This window comes from Oncorhynchus clarkii, chromosome 3 (assembly GCF_045791955.1).
Source record: "Oncorhynchus clarkii lewisi isolate Uvic-CL-2024 chromosome 3, UVic_Ocla_1.0, whole genome shotgun sequence".
Classification (NCBI taxonomy): domain Eukaryota; kingdom Metazoa; phylum Chordata; class Actinopteri; order Salmoniformes; family Salmonidae; genus Oncorhynchus; species Oncorhynchus clarkii.
In genome coordinates this window covers 6,351,379-6,368,531 of record NC_092149.1, presented here as the reverse complement: position 1 = coordinate 6,368,531, position 17,153 = coordinate 6,351,379, and the positions used below count along the sequence as shown (strand labels likewise).

General features: G+C 43.0%; 1 pseudogene; it reads right to left on the bottom strand.

Moving 5' to 3' along the window:
• Positions 1-13,875: 13,875 nt before the first annotated feature.
• On the bottom strand, positions 13,876-15,161 carry LOC139405670 (pro-neuropeptide Y-like; annotated as a pseudogene).
• Positions 15,162-17,153: the final 1,992 nt, after the last annotated feature.

The following is a 17,153-nucleotide window of genomic DNA, read 5'->3' as shown; positions in this document are numbered from 1 at the left end:
CTACAGCACTCCACCAATCAGGCCTTTATGGTGGACAGGCCAGGCGGAAGTCACTCATCAAGAAAAAGGCACATGACAGCCCGTTTAGATTTTGCCAAAAGGCACCTACAGTGGCTTGCGAAAGTATTCACCCCCCTTGGCATTTTCCCCATTTTGTTGCCTTAAAACCTGGAATTAAAATAGAGTTTTTTGTGGTTTGTATCACTTGATTTACACAACACTTTGAAGATGCAAAATATTTTTTTATTATGAAACAAACAAGAATTAAGACACACAAAAAAACTAAAACTTGAGCGTGCATAACTATTCACCCCCCCAAAGTCAATATTTTGTAGAGCCACCTTTTGCAGCAATTACAGCTACAAGTCTCTTGGGGTATGTCTCAACTTGCTTGACACATCTAGCCACTGGGATTTTTGCTCATTCTTCAAGGCAAAACTGCTCCAGCTCCTTCAAGTTGGATGGGTTCCACTGGTGCAATCTAAGTCATACCACAGATCCTAAATTGGATTGAGGTCTGGGCTTTGACCAGGTCATTCCAAGACATTTAAATGTTTCCCTTTAAACCAGTCGATTGTTGCATTAGCAGTATGCTTAGGGTAATTGCCCTGCTGGAAGGTGAACCTCTGCCCCAGTCTCAAATCTCTGGAAGACTTAACAGGATTCCCTCAAGAATTTCCCTGTATTTAGCGCCATCCATCATTCTGACCAGTTTCCCAGTCCCTGGAGGTTGAAAAACATTCCCACAGCATGATGCTGCTACCACCACGCTTCACTGTGGGGATGGTGCTCTCGGGGTGATGAGAGGTGTGGGGTTTGCACCAGACATAGCATTTTCATTGATGGCCAAAAAGCTCAATTTTTGACTCATCTGACCAATGTACCTTCTTCCATATGTTTGGGGAGTGCCTTTTTTTTCACATGCCTTTTGGTGAACACCAAACGTGTTTGCCTATTATTTTCTTTAAGCAATGTATTTTTTCTGGCCACTCTTCCGTAAAGCCCAGCTCTCTGTGGTGTCCGGCTTCAAGTGGTCCTATGGACAGATACTCCAATCTCCACTGTGGAGCTTTGTAGCTCCTTCAGGGTTATCTTTGGTCTCTTTGTTGCCCCCTGATTACTGCCCTCCTTGCCTGGTCCGTGAGTTTTGGTGGGCGGCCCTCTCTTGGCAGGTTTGTTGTGGTGCCATATTCTCTAAATTTTTTAATAATGGATTTAATGGTGCTCCGTGGGATGTTAAGTTTGAGGATTTTTTTTTTTATGACCCAAACCTGATCTGTACTTCTCCACACAGGTGGACTTTAACTAATTATGAGACTTCTGAAGGTAATTGGTTTCACCAGATCTTATTTAGGGGCTTCAAAGCAAAGGGGTGAATACATATGTACACACCACTTCAGTTTTTTTATTTATTTTTTAAATAAGTATTTTTTTCATTTCACTTCACCAATTTGGACTATTTTGTGTATGTACATTACATTAAATCCAAATAAAAATCTATTTAAATTACAAGTTGAAATGCAACACAAATAGGAAAAACGCCAAGGGGGATGAATACTTTTGCACTATAAAGCCGAAGATTCTCTGGTCTGATTAAACCAAAACTGTTTGGCCTGATTGCCAAGCGTCACATCTGGAGGAAACCTGGCACCATCCATATGGTGAAGCATGGTGGTGGCAGCATCAGGCTTTTTCTTTGCAACTCTGCCTAGAAGATCAGCATCCTGGAGTCGCCTCTTCACTGTTGACGTTGAGACTGGTGTTTTGTGGGTACTATTTAATGAAGCTGGCAGTTGAGGACTTGTGAGGCGTCTGTTTCTCAAACTAGACACTAATGTACTTGTCCTCTTGCTCAGTTGTGCACCGGGGCCTCTCACCCCTCTTTCTATTCTGGTTAGAGCCAGTTTGCGCTGTTCTGTGAAGGGAGTGGTACACAGCATTGTACGAGATCTTCAGTTTCTTGGCAATTTCTCACATGGAATAGCCTTCATTTCTTAGAACAAGAAAAGTTATGAATTTCGGAAGAAAATGTCTTTGTTTCTGGCCATTTTTAGCCTGTAATCGCACCCACAAATGCTGATGCGCCAGACACAACTAGTCTAAAGAAGGCCAGTTTTATTGTTTCTTTAAAATCAGCAGTGTTCAGCTGTGCTAACATAATTGCAAAGGGGTTTTCTAATGATCAAGTAGCCTTTTAAAATTATAAACTTGGATTAGCTAACTACGTGCCTTTGGAACACAGGAGTGATGGTTGCTGATAATGGGCCTCTGTACCCCTACGTAGATATTCCATTAAAAATAAATCAGCCGTTTCCAGCTACAATAATCATTTACAACATTAACAATGTCTACACTGTATTTTTGATCAATTTAATGTTATATGGACAAAAAAAATATATGCTTTTCTTTCAAAAACAAGGACCTTCTAAGTGACCCCAAACTTTTGAACGGTAGTGTATGTGTTCTTAACTGATTTGCCTAGTTAGGTTACATTAACATTTTTTTTAAAGATTGATGATTTAAAAAATATATATATATATATATATATATTTAGAATAAGGCTGTAATGTAACAAAACGTGGAAAAGGTCAAGGGGTCTGAATACTTTCCGAATGCACTGTATGTACAGGTCCTTGTATGAACGGCCTGTCTCACACCTTAGTAGATATCGGGAAGACCAGGCGATCATGTCTAGTTTTATACGAGTCGGTCTAATCCTGAAGCACATTCCAGCCTGTGTCTATTCCACAAGTTACCACAGGCTAAATCTATGAAGTTAAAATGCCTATTTACTCTGTTCCATCTGACTGCTGAATCCACTGTCTCATCTACCCAGCCAGGTAATTTATAAAGTTGATCTCCACTATAAAAAGCATCTAGACATTATCTACCATTTCTTTTAGACTAACATTTAGTTTTCAACAGCAGAGATTTATATAAACCTTCCTGTCTGTCTCTCTGACATTTGCTAAATGTTTTCAATATTCAAATTCGACCTCCAGCTGTCCCATAGTAATAAACGAGTCAGGACGAGACAAACAGGGAGGCAGGCAGCATTTCTCAGCCAGTTGAAATCATGAATCAGCTGGCATCATGTTTTACATACATATATACACTGCTCAAAAAATAAAGGGAACACTAAAATAACACGCCCTGGATCTGAATGAATTAAATATTCTTATTAAATACTTTTTTCTTTCCCTAGTTGAATGTGCTGACAACAAAATCACACAAAAAATTATCAATGGAAATCAAATTTATCAACCCATGGAGGTCTGGATTTGGAGTCACACTCAAAATTAAAGTGGAAAACCACACTACAGGCTGATCCAACTTTGATGTAATGTCCTTAAAACAAGTCATAATGAGGCTCAGTAGTGTGGGTGTGGCCTCCACGTGCCTGTATGACCTCCCTACAACGCCTGGGCATGCTCCTGATGAGGTGGTGTCCCAGATGTGCTCAATTGGATTCAGGTCTGGGGAACGGGTGGGCCAGTCCATAGCATCAATGCCTTCCTCTTGCAGGAACTGCTGACACACTCCAGCCACATGAGGTCTAGCATTGTCTTGTATTAGGAGGAACCCAGGGCCAACTGCACCAGCATATGGTCTCACAAGGGGTCTGAGGATTTCATCTCGGTACCTAATGGCAGTCAGGCGACCTCTGGCGAGCACATGGAAGGCTGTGCGGCCCCCCAAAGAAATGCCATACCACACCATGACTGACCCACCGCCAAACCGGTCATGCTGGAGGATGTTGCAGGCAGCAGAATGTTCTCCACGGCATCTCCAGACTGTCACATGTGCTCAGTGTGAACCTGCTTTCATCTGTGAAGAGCACAGGGTGCCAGTGGCGAATTTGCCAATCTTGGTGTTCTCTGGCAAATGAAAAGCGTCCTGCACTGTGTTGGGCTGTAAGCACAACCCCCACCTGTGGACGTCGGGCCCTCATACCACCCTCATGGAGTCTGTTTCTGACCGTTTGAGCAGACACATGCACATTTGTGGCCTGCTGGAGGTCATTTTGCAGGGCTCTGGCAGTGCTCGTCCTGCTCCTCCTTGCACAAAGGCGGAGGTAGCGGTCCTGCTGCTGGGTTGTTGCCCTCCTACGGCCTCCTCCACGTCTCCTGATGTACTGGCATGTCTCCTGGTAGCGCCTCCATGCTCTGGACACTACGCTGACAGGCACAGCAAACCTTATTGCCACAGCTTGCATTGATGTGCCATCCTGGATGAGCTGCACTACCTGAGCCACTTGTGTGGGTTGTAGACTCCGTCTCATGCTACCACTAGAGTGAAAGCACCGCCAGCATTCAAAAGTGACCAAAACATCAGCCAGGAAGCATAGGAACTGAGAAGTGGTCTGTGGTCCCCACCTGCAGAACCATTCCTTTATTGGGGGTGTCTTGCTAATTGCCTATAATTTCCACCTGTTGTCTATGCCATTTGCACAACAGCATGTGAAATGTATTGTCAATCAGTGTTGCGTCCTAAGTGGACAGTTTGATTTCACAGAAGTGTGATTGACTTGGAGTTACATTGTGTTGTTTAAGTGTTCCCTTTATTTTTTTGAGCAGTGTACATACACACATACAAATAAATGTCAATTGAAAAAATGTCAAACGAAACAAAGAGCAGCTAGTTTCCAGTCTTTCCAGCTTCAGTTTGATGTGATTGTGTTAGCTGTGCTGTTGCCTAGCTCCTATGAACAACAGTGTCCTGACAAGAGAACACATTTTCTATGCCAGGTGAAATCACGCCTCATTAGCGCATTGGATGTATCCAAATAAATGTCACTAGAAAACAGCTTAAACAAATTAAAATGCATCTCCTTTGCTGTTTGACCTGACTGTAAGTTATCCGTAGTTGGCTAGCAAGCAAGCAAGCAAGGGATAAGAACGTTGTCAGCCAGTATGGCAATAGAACATTTAGAACGAACAAACCATAAAAATGATGCCAGCTGATTCATGATTTCGACTGGCTGAGAAAAGCTGCCTCCTGTCTCGTCCCGACTCCTTCATTACTATGGGACAGCTGGATATTACATTGTTTCAATATTCAAATGTTGCAAATGTCGGAGAGACAGACAGCAAGGTTTATACAAATACCCACTGTTGTAAACTAAATGTTAGCCTAAAAGAAACGCGAGATAATGTCTACATACTTTTTCTAGTGGAGGTCAAGTTTATAAATTGCCTGGCTGGGCTGATGAAACAGTGGATTGTGTAGTCAGAAAGAACAGATTCAATTTAAAAAGTCATAGATTTAGCCGGTGGTAACTTATGGAATAGACACCGGGTGGAATGCAGTTTTAACCAACCAGCATTCAGGATTAGACCCACCCTTTGTATAATTCAAGATGGATGTTGATGAAACACGTCACGCCCCTTTAAACTGTCTATTTTAACTTCTATGGTAACGACATTTGATTTGGATATTAATGAGTGCACAGTGACAAATTCCAAAAATCAAGATCAAACACAAATGTAGGGCCTTGATGTAAAATACCCGGCATAACAAGGGTGAAACAACTGGAGCAGTAAGCGACCATCAATGGAGTGATTCAGTACGAAAAGCCTTCATTTCCATAACCCCAACAAGCAACTCGCTAAAACAATGGAGAAGTTCCAAATGGCATCCTATTTCCTTTATAGTGCACTACTTTTGACCAAGACCCATCATAGTGCACTATATAGGGAATAGGGTGCCATTTGGGACAGACATTGACGGGTCCCACTGGTAGATGTCTCCAACATTAACTATATAAGAGAACAGAACCGTTTCCCAATTCAAGCCTGTAAGTGGTTACTGGTGAAACACTCAAACCAAGGCTTGTCACAGCCTACTGACAGCTTTCTCTGGTCTACCTTCTAATCTTCACAAGAAACATCATGACAAAATCACAAGGACTTTGACTTGCACACACTAACATAGAGGTAACAAAATAAAGGAAAGCCCAAATTAGGGCGTTGGGCACCACGAGCCAACAGAACAGCTTCAATGCACCAAGGCATAGATTCTACAAGTGTCTGGAACTCTATTGGAGGGATGTGACACCATTCTTCCATGAGAAATTCCATCATTTGGTGTATTGATGATGGAAAACACAGTCTCAGGTGCCGCTCCAGAATCTTCCATAAGTGTTGAAATTGGGTTGAGATCTGGTGACTGAGACACACCCTTTAAACCCCTATGATCCTTTGAGACTCAATATTAGGCCAGGTGTTCCTAAGGTGTGGTATACTCAGGTGTATTATACAACAATCTGACATGTAAACAAACCCCATGTAGCCACAATGCAAACAACAGCGGCCCATTATAACACCTTGTAAATAATATGTTTTTGAGAGACATTTGAATGGAACAATAACACTACAGGATGAACTTTCCCCTAGGTACAGATCTATGATAGGCTTCTCCGCCTCCAATCCTAACCTTAACCATTAGTGGGGGAAAATGCTAAACTGTCCCAAGATGAGTGTCTAAGGGCAACTTCACCCTATATCAAAACCAGTCTGTCTGCCCTCATCTCAGGTAGACTGGAGAGGGTAGGGAACCCACATCAAAAGGTTTCCACTTCATCAGCTACCAACCAGGATGTTAACAACAACGTTGATCACTCTTTTTTTTAATTTTTTTTTTTACATAGTTTCAAAGTCTTGGTGGAGAGGATGGGTTTTTCCCCCACTCCTCCTGGATAAAGGTTGTGCCCCAAAAAGCACCCTATGAGCCCTGGTCAGAAGTAGTTCCCTATAAAGGGAAAAGAGTACAAACTGGCCTAAACAACCCCAGTGTCCAGACAGAGGAGAGTACAAACTGGCCGAACCAACCCCACTGTCCAGACAGAGGAGAGTACAAACTGGCCTAACCAACCCCAGTGTCCAGACAGAGGAGAGTACAAACTGGCCGAACCAACCCCACTGTCCAGACAGAGGAGAGTACAAACTGGCCGAACCAACCCCAGTGTCCAGACAGAGGAGAGTACAAACTGGCCGAACCAACCCCAGTGTCCAGACAGAGGAGAGTACAAACTGGCCGAACCAACCCCACTGTCCAGACAGAGGAGAGTACAAACTGGCCGAACCAACCCCACTGTCCAGCCAGAGGAGAGTACAAACTGGCCGAACCAACCCCACTGTCCAGACAGAGGAGAGTACAAACTGGCCGAACCAACCACACTGTCCAGACAGAGGAGAGTACAAACTGGCCGAACCAACCCCACTGTCCAGACAGAGGAGAGTACAAACTGGCATAACCAACCCCACTGTCCAGACAGAGGAGAGTACAAACTGGCCGAACCAACCCCACTGTCCAGACAGAGGAGAGTACAAACTGGCCGAACCAACCTCACTGTCCAGACAGAGGAGAGTACATACTGCCCTAACCAACCCCACTGTCCAGACAGAGGAGAGTACAAACTGGCATAACCAACCCCACTGTCCAGACAGAGGAGAGTACAAACTGGCCTAATCAAACACGCTGTGGCTGGGTTGTCCAGATGGATGGACACACCACACAGACACACACAGCAGAAAATACATTTCCACAACAGACACATTGTTGTCCCTCTTCACACCTTAGTTACTCAGACATCCTCATGAATGGAGCATTGTTTCAAACATAGATTCATGTTTAACCAATCAGTGTTAAAAAAAAAAAGGTGGACGTACGTGACAGAAGAATGGAAGTAGTAAAGCAGGAAGTGAACCTCTGACACTCACCTGTGAATTGTGCTCCAACGCAGCGCAGCGGCTGAAAGCCCTACTCCCAGTACACACCAGTCATCTGGTGGCCTGCCTGCCTGTGGCAACACAGAAGAACCTGAAAAGGAACACAGGGAGACAACACCTTGTTATTACCCAATGCCCAATAATACGGGATTGCTAGCTAACCTGAAATGCTTGCTTTCCAACTTAAATAGCTTCAGAGTGACTCATCTGAAATGGCCGCGTCGACCTTTAAAGGACAATAGTCCAACCATTTTAGTCTTGCTGTAGACAACATGCTGTAATGTTCAACAGTTTCCATTTGGTCAGATCACTGCCACTCCAGAGGGCTTTCAATCCTCACTCTTAGTGTGTGCTTTCTGATTGGACAAAGAAAGTCATGTGGTCATACCGTTCTGGGGGGGGGGGGGGGGGGACGGGACTGAAAAGCATTAATCGCATTATGTTGATTACCCTAGAGGTCAAGAGTGCAAGTAGTCAACTCCAGAGCTGCCAAGTCCCTGGTATCATTGTGTGGTCTATATTTGTCAGGTTGGTTTTCATCACCACGGGGATCAGTAGCATTTAAAGCGAACATTCAAACCGTCCAGATTCTCTACCCAGGCCTTCTCCCTGAGGTGTGTGTACTTAACTCACTCCACCTTGTGGGTTCCCACATGAAATAAATACTATAGTGTATACTATGGTAGGAATACTGTAGTATTCACTGTAGTGTTGCAAAAACACTACTAGGCTTGGGCGATATACCGGGGTATTTCGAAATATCGACAGTATGATTTTCAATACCGTTTAAAAAAGGACTTATTTGGGGGTTGGGGGCAACCCTGCACGCTGGACATACATACACCCCCGCACGCTGGACATACATACACCCCCACACGCTGGACATACATACACCCCCGCACACTGGACATACATACACCCCCGCACGCTGGACATACATACACCCCCACACGCTGGACATACATACACCCCCGCACGTTGGACTGAGGGTGAGTGCCTGCACCACTGCTTATAACTATAACTAACTACAAGAAATCTGTGTCAAATAAATCCCTGTTTACTATAGTAAACAGTACAGAATCAATATGACGGTATGAAAATCAGGGTATCGCCCAACATGAATATATACTGTAGTGTTTACAGTTTACTATAGTGTAAATACTGTAGTACATTTTTATATAGAGAAAAAGTAATTACTGTAGTGTTTACAGTTTACTATAGTACAAATCCTGTAGTATTTTTTATTATATAGAAACAGTCATTACTGTAGTGTTTTTTGCAGACTGTAGTATACTGTAGTATTTTCTGAAGTGTTTTGGGGGACATTACCGTATGTAGTATTTACTGAAGTGTTTTTGTTTATCTTTGAGACAGAAGTGGGGAGAAAGACTAAAAGAGCAGATAACCTGTAGATAGGTAGGACTGGGTTCTGAACGGGGAGTTCAGAGCTTCTACTCTTTTCTATAACCAAAGGGAACACATTGTATGGTTTGTACTTGTCATGTAGGTTTCTGACTTACGGGTGGCACAAATTGTGATATGGGGGAGGGGGAAATGGGCAGGGTATATGCAAATTAAATACTGTAGTATTTATTAGTGTTTTTTTGTGTGGATAATACCTTAATATGTATTATAGCATTGTACACTATACTACACAATTCTATACTAAGTATTACACATGATCGAGGGAATTGTACTACTACAGTATGTAGTATACTAAGTTTTACTACAGAATTCTATAGTAAGTACTATAGTATTACATAGTAAACTGTGGTATTTTTTTATGTGGGTTTAAATTAGAGCACTGGATGGGTTTAAGCATGAATTTGAGAGGGGATTATATCCACCATATTCCTTAAAGCTAGAATCCTTAGTTGCTACATTCATTTGTTGACTTCTAAATGAATGCTATATACACACATTGATTCTTGAAGAATATAGGCTAACTTATGTCTCATGAGCTTAGTTCAACTGTTGTACCCCCCATCAGAACACAAAAATATAAACTCCCAATGTTTGTAAACAATGTAAATGGAAACAAACACTGTATAGCCTCAAAACATGGTAATACCTATAATGTTGATATCATGGATGGTCAGTCTTTGCATCCATAGCTCTGTCTATGCATTTGAGAGTGGTTACATTTATCCAGGCTCTTCCCTCAGCTTCTGAACAAACCCGAGGCGGGGTGGGCCACTTTGTTATTGTTTCAACGGAGGACTCCAGGTTCACACCAGTCCATTCCTTTTCAAATACTGTATGTGAGGGGGAGTGAATGAGTGCAGTACACACGGACTACACACTTCAGAGGGAATCAGAATTCACACGCTGGTTGTCTCCCAAATAGCACCCTTTGCCATTTGGGAGACAACCAGGGTGTGATACACACTGCTGCTCTCGCCAGCAGCATTCCCACAGAGGCTGAAATTCTCTGGATTCTCCAACACCTCAATTAAACCCTGAAGCCAGCCAGCGTCCCAGCCAGGGACCAGGGGGAAAGGACCAGGCCAGCGTCCCAGCCAGGGACCAGGGGGAAAGGACCAGGCCAGCGTCCCAGCCAGGGACCAGGGGGAAAGGACCAGACCAGCGTCCCAGCCAGGGACCAGGGGGAAAGGACCAGACCAGCGTCCCAGCCAGGGACCAGGGGGAAAGGACCAGACCAGGGACTCAACTAAGGAAAGGGACCAAGCTAAGTACCCGGGTGAAGGGACGCAGCCAGGGACCATGGGGAAGGCAGTTAAGAACAAACTCTTATTTTCAATGACGGCCTAGGAAAAGTGGGTTAACTGCCTGTTCAGGGGCAGAACGACAGATTTGTACCATGTCAGCTCGGGGATATGAACTTCCGGTTACTAGTCCAACGCTCTAACCACTAGGCTACCCTGCCACCCCATATAATAAGCAGCAGGCTACAGGGATGAATGGGTTTCACTGTCAGACCAGAGGCTTATTCAGGAGGGTGCTTCAGTGTAATGTTACAGACCATGTTAATGGCCCAGACCATTTCAATAGAAAAGTATGCTTTCCTATCTGAAGGATCGTACTACTGTACTCCATTGAATAAGTCTGTCCCCTGGACCGCCCCCTAGACCGCCCCCTCAGCTTTACAGACACCATTTCATAAGGCTTTTTAAAGTTGAAAGATGTATATAGCTCAACCTCAGACGCAAACAAGGATTTGAACACTACCACAGGAATGAAGAACAAAAAAAAAACACTGATTACAGGAAGAGGTCCAAATTCGGCATGACCATTTCTGGTCTGTGTTTTACTGTTGATCCAAAACAGATCATGTCTCCCAAATAAAGGCATTAAAAATAAAAAGACATCCGTCCCACCTGAAACCCTTTCCCTGTACAGTGACGCCACGTTTGACCAGGCCACCTAGTGTACTATGTAGTGAATTGGGTATCATTTGGGACACCACGAGGTATCCAAAGTTGTTAGATGGGACAATCTGTTTTATCATTCATTGTGGCAATGGAAACGTCCAAGTCGTGGTGAAATGATTGGCTCATTGTGTGAGCAAGCCGGCACTGACAGAATAATGTATAGGGTAACTAACTACACGTAGCCAACAACAAAAAAGGCCGATCCATGCAAAGCAAGACATTTGACTACTCTCTCCATTGTTGACACTAGAGTGTTCTTTCTCAATGTGTCTAACATGTCTGACTCGTACAGCTCAACACGTGGAACCTTCCAGAAAGCCAACACATATCTCACAAACACACGAGTTACACTCCAAATAACACATTTGGGACTCACACCTCGTTAGAGTAAGGCACACACACTATCAGCTAGCTTCCTGTGCGGGCTGCGGAACACGTGCAGACATTTTTGGTTTCCCGTTCGGCTGAGACCGAGCAGATGAGAGGTCGCATGGGACACCTTCCTAGTGGTTTGCTAACTTTATTAGTAAACTGTCCCGTTAGGTATCAAGCAAATACAACCACTTTTATGGTCAATTAAACTAAATGTGTATTTGAGCTATTTAGAGCTAAACAAAATAACAGCGGAGCATTTGGCACAATTCCACGTCATAACTTGTGGCATAACAATCTAACTGGATATCTGGCTTAGCTAGCCAACTAGTTCAAATCTAGTCTAGAAATATGCTCTTTGTTAGGTTAGCAGTGGTAGCTAGCGTGTTATTATTAGCTTGCTAGCAATCAACTGAGTCCCAGCCTGACTGGATCCAGCTAGTGTTAGCTAGCTAGCGAGTGTTGCCAGACTGGTGAGTGGATTGCTAAACTGACTTGCGTTTCGCTATGTGAACCCCTTTTCGTGGCACTAAGCCCCTCATGCGGTTTCGAAGAAGATGGTCATAAAAAAAATGTATGACTTTACCTGACGTTCTCCGTGTCCTTCTATCAGACTTTCAAGTCTCCATAGATTCCCTGCACCCCAGACGAGGCTACTTTTCCTTGCGCGCAACAGTCGACTCCTGTCCTGGAGACATGCCGCCGAATGACGCTTGATCTCGAAGTCTACTTTAGAGACGAGGAGCTAGTTAATGTAGTTCCCACCCACTCGTTTAACGTACTACAGATATCGGTGTGAGAACTTCAGACTTGCTCTTTTCTGTTTATATAGTTTTCAATAGGAGTAATTATTTCATAAATTATAGATTCTGCATTTGACATCGACTATGATCATCTGGGTCTCCTGCGCTCCACAAACCGTTTTAACCCACACAACATCTCAAATGGCACCCTATATAGTAAAGCCCACTATGGGTCCTGGTCAAAAGTAGAGCACTATATAGGGAATAGGGTGCCATTTGGGACGTAAAGGCCCTATGTTAGTTACACAACATGACTAGCCACTGTTACACATTCATACTCCTTGTGAAATAAATAAGCATTAAAAACCAGAGACAGGAGTAGCCTATTTATTCAGTACAGCCAAAGACATAACATATGACCTGACATGATTATCTGGCCGTCAACATAAAGAATCCTACTGTATGTCTACATCTCAAATTGGCACCCTATTCCATACATAGTGCACTACTGAGCCCTGGTCAAAAGTAGTCCACAATATAGAGAACAGGGTGCCAATTTGGGACATAACCTTGTGTTACATTTGAGCATTCTAGAACAATGAACCCATTAGTATGCAGGGACTGTTCTATCTTCTAAAACAGGACCTAGTCCCAAGTGGTACCCTACCAGGCAATAAATAGTGCACTACAGAGGGTGCCATTTAGGACAGAGATTAGGTAACTGGGTTCATGCACCAGATCTCATGTCCCTTTGGAGGTAACCAGGTCAGTGTCCCAAATCGCACCCTATTCCATAGTGAACTACTTTCGACCAGGGATCCATAGGGATCCCAGGCCACTTAATGATTCTACACCTTAAAATCTGTTTTCACGTTAGGCAAGGTGCTGTTATATAGAACGATTGTACACAATCGAAATCCACACAGACCAGTGAAAGATTAACAATGTTACACATTGAAATAAATGGACAGAATGAATAGATTGTTATTCTCACCTCTCACCCCAGACAGCTGTTTGAAGGCTACAGTCCAAGCTGGAGTATAATGGTGTCAGGGTACTAAGGCCAGTCCAGAAGAGGGCAGTATATCTTAGTAAAACCTGTGGGAACAAAGAGAACCCTGTGCAGCACTGGTTCTAGGTGTAGGTCCTCGTCCTGGTTGTGGCAGGAACAACTAGTATCCAATAAGTGTTTAAAAAAAAAATATGTTTTTCTTTAAGAAAGACCACTTTGCTTACTTTCTGATTCTGGAGTCCTAGGATTTTCTTGTTTATATACTTAAAAACAGAGTCACATTCTAAAACATTGATCCAAGGTACTTTATATGATGTATTTTGATCCAACCAGTAAATGTTTATTTTGGTTTACAGTACACAGTGTGATGCACAAAAGGAGAAAGTAACATATGTACAGGACACTTCTACTATGACAGACAGACAGGGAGGTGGTTGCATGCAGGCTGTAGATATCCATTAAAGTCCAGGTCGAGTCGGTGACCAACAGGCAGTGTGGTGGTGTTGTTGTGGTGTTGTTGTGGTGCTGTGACCAACAGGCAGTGTGGTGTTGTTGTGGTGCTGTGACAAACAGGCAGTGTGTTGTTGTTGAAAGGGACTGGTATGGAAGTCCATAATACATTGGCTTCACCACCACAACGGTAGATCCTCATATCTGTCAGGAGAAACAAGCAAAGTGTTCATAAACGTTGGTCCATTATTATATTGGTCCATTGACTAATAAGTAATTGACTATTGCTGTGTCTGTTACTCTCAAATGCACAATATACTATAGCCTATAGGTTATAGTGGCCCAATAAACAATGAGGAACAGCATCTCTGACAGTATGAAACTACTTGAAACAAGAATGGATTAGATTTAGGCTACTAATCCTCACCCCCAAAAAGATGATGTCTAAAGCTGATCATTCTGAGGACAGGTATATCGGTATCCTCGGTATGTTTTTACACCCACCTTCCATAGCTTGCTAGTGGGACGCTCTCTGTGCTCTCCCTCTGTAGCAGGTCAGAGAACACCATATCAGGGCTGGATCTTTTCCCATACCTGAGAAAGAGGTAACGAGTACAAATAAAAAGGAAAACATTTAGAAAGTTAAACCTTATATGAAATACAGATATTTTGTGAAAGGCAACAAAAACAGAAGCATCAGAACCACTTTGGAAATGTGTTTTTCAAGTGTTATCTTCTGGGATCAAATGCACATCTTGTTTAATGTATGCATTTCATTGTTTACTCCAAATAATAATCTTCATCATGTGCTGTACCTTCCCCTCACCAGATGAAGAACTCACCGCTGTCGAGTGATTTGGTTGATGTAGTGTCTGAGTGCAGAGAAGTACTTGGCGAAGTCCTCGCCAGGCGCATCTTCTGCGGGAATGACGGGTTTGGATGGATACGCGGCCATCAGATTGGACATGCATATCAGCAAGTACACGGCCAGCATACCCAGAGACATCGCTGCGTTAGGGCGCATCTAAAACACACAAAAGCGCAGAGAAACAAACTAGAAAACAAATGCACTGTGACTACGCTCCTGTCCTTAGTTCATATTGTAGCCAATAAAATGCAATTATTTTTATTTGCTACTGTGCGTAATAACTTATAAAATGAACCATAAAGCCAACGACACCTTGTTATCCAAAACAATATTCCATCATCTTTAATAACCAACTGAAAAAATATTAACCAACTCTTATATTTTGAATGTGCAGAAAACAAGGTTTTCCAGAGGACAAATATTTTCTTTAGTAATTCAATCAAGAGCAACTTTACAAAAATCCTGGAAGTCTATAAAAAGGCAAATAGTCAGCAATAGAAAAGTGCTTTTTACTCACTTTATGTTGTGAAGACTGGAGATGGTTTTTCGTTGAATGACTGTTCTGTGCTCGCAACTGTGTTTGGCAGCAAGCATCCTGTGAGTTTTATATCTGTGGCAGGGAGCGCATTTGGAGGAGAGGGGAGTGCCCAAAAGAACACATAAGTAATGTTCACCTCAGACTGCAAGGAAAAGAGTTCAGGGATGGGTAATATAGCACTTTGCCAAACGTTAAACCAGGATATAGATATATATATGCCTACTTAACTAGTCTTCAGTGTTTGACATGAACAATGCTGATTTCATGTTGAGATTTAAAGTAAGGAAATGCGTCATTGTCATCTACACCTTTTATTTGGGTGTGTAATCAAATGTATGGACGGTCATTGAATAATGTCGCACACGGAATAAATCATTTATCAACTGTAGGTCGAGTATGATCCTCTTTGAAGAGACAAACTTGTTAAGAGCATTACATCGATAGGAAACTAAATATTTGTAATGAGTCACTAAACTTTGCTCAACCATGCTATCGACCTCTGACAACTGCAGTTTATGTTATGATAAGCAATGCCAGTGCAAGTCCATGTCTGAATAATGTGCTTCCATTGAAAGGCTCGTTGGAATATGGATGGGCCCAGAGTCAAGTCTGAATTCAGATAGCATGTACTGAATACTTCCGAAAGGTCTGAATTCAGATAGCATGTACTGAATACTTCCGAAAGGTCTGAATTCAGATAGCATGTACTGAATACTTCAGAAAGTCTGAATTCAGATAGCATGTACTGAATACTTCAGAAAGGTCTGAATTCAGATAGCATGTACTGAATACTTCAGAAAGGTCTGAATTCAGATAGCATGTACTGAATACTTCAGAAAGGTCTGAATTCAGATAGCATGTACTGAATACTTCAGAAAGTCTGCACTTTCTACATTTTGTGTATAGCCCGAAATTAAAATGGATTCCATTTAGATTGTGTCGCTGATCCACACACACACAATAGCCCATGATGTTAAAGTGGAATTATGTTTTTAGAAAAGTTAATTAAAAATGGAAAGCTGAAATGTATGTACATGCCTTTTATAATAATCTAAGTAATACTTGTTGGCTCCAGTCTATTCAGTGAATCAATCCTTTTGAGACTTATCTTATGGTCATCAATATACGGCAAAAACCTCAGAAGAAACCAATAATACATTTCCTGAGCTAGAACATTCTCCCATCTTTTCACTCACATGATTGACTTCCCTGCATCTAGTCAGACAGGAGAGGAGTTTAGCTGCTCTGCCCCTGTGGCCTTCAGCAATTAAGAAGAGTTTAGCTGCTTTGCTCTTGTGGTCTTCAGTAATTATAATTCACCGTTAATATTGATGGACGTGTCGGCGGGAGGATCAACTCCAAGGTAGCGTCCCACATAGCACACTATTCCCATTGTAGTGCACTATGTAAGGAATAGGGTGCCATTGTAGATATTTGTGGGCTATACTCGGCCTTGTCTCAGGATGGTAAGTTGGTGGTTGAAGATATCCCTCTAGTGGTGTGGGGGATGTGCTTTGGGAAAGTGGGTGGGGTTATATCCTTCCTGTTTGGCCTTGTCCGGGGGTATCATCGGATGGGGCCACAGTGTCTCCTGACCCCTCCTGTCTCAGCCTCCAGTACTTGGGGGGGGGGGGGGGGGTCAGTTTGTTATATCTGGAGTACTTCTCCTGTTTTAACCGGTGTCCTGTGTGAATTTAAGTATGCTCTCTCTAATTCTCTCTCTCCGAGGACCTGAGCCCTAGGACCATGCCTCAGGACTACCTGGCATGATGACTCCTTGCTGTTCCCAGTCCACCTGGCCGTGCTGCTGCTCCAGTTTCAACTGTTCTGCCTGCGGCTATGGAATCCTCACCTGTTCACCGGACGTGCTACCTGTCCCAGAACTGCTGTTTTCAACTCTCTAGAGACAGCAGGAGTGGTAGAGATACTCTTAATGATCGGCTATGAAAAGCCAACTGACATTTACTCCTGAGGTGCTGACTTGCTGCACCCTCGACAACTACTGTGATTATTATTATTTGACCTTGCTGGTCATTTATGAACATTTA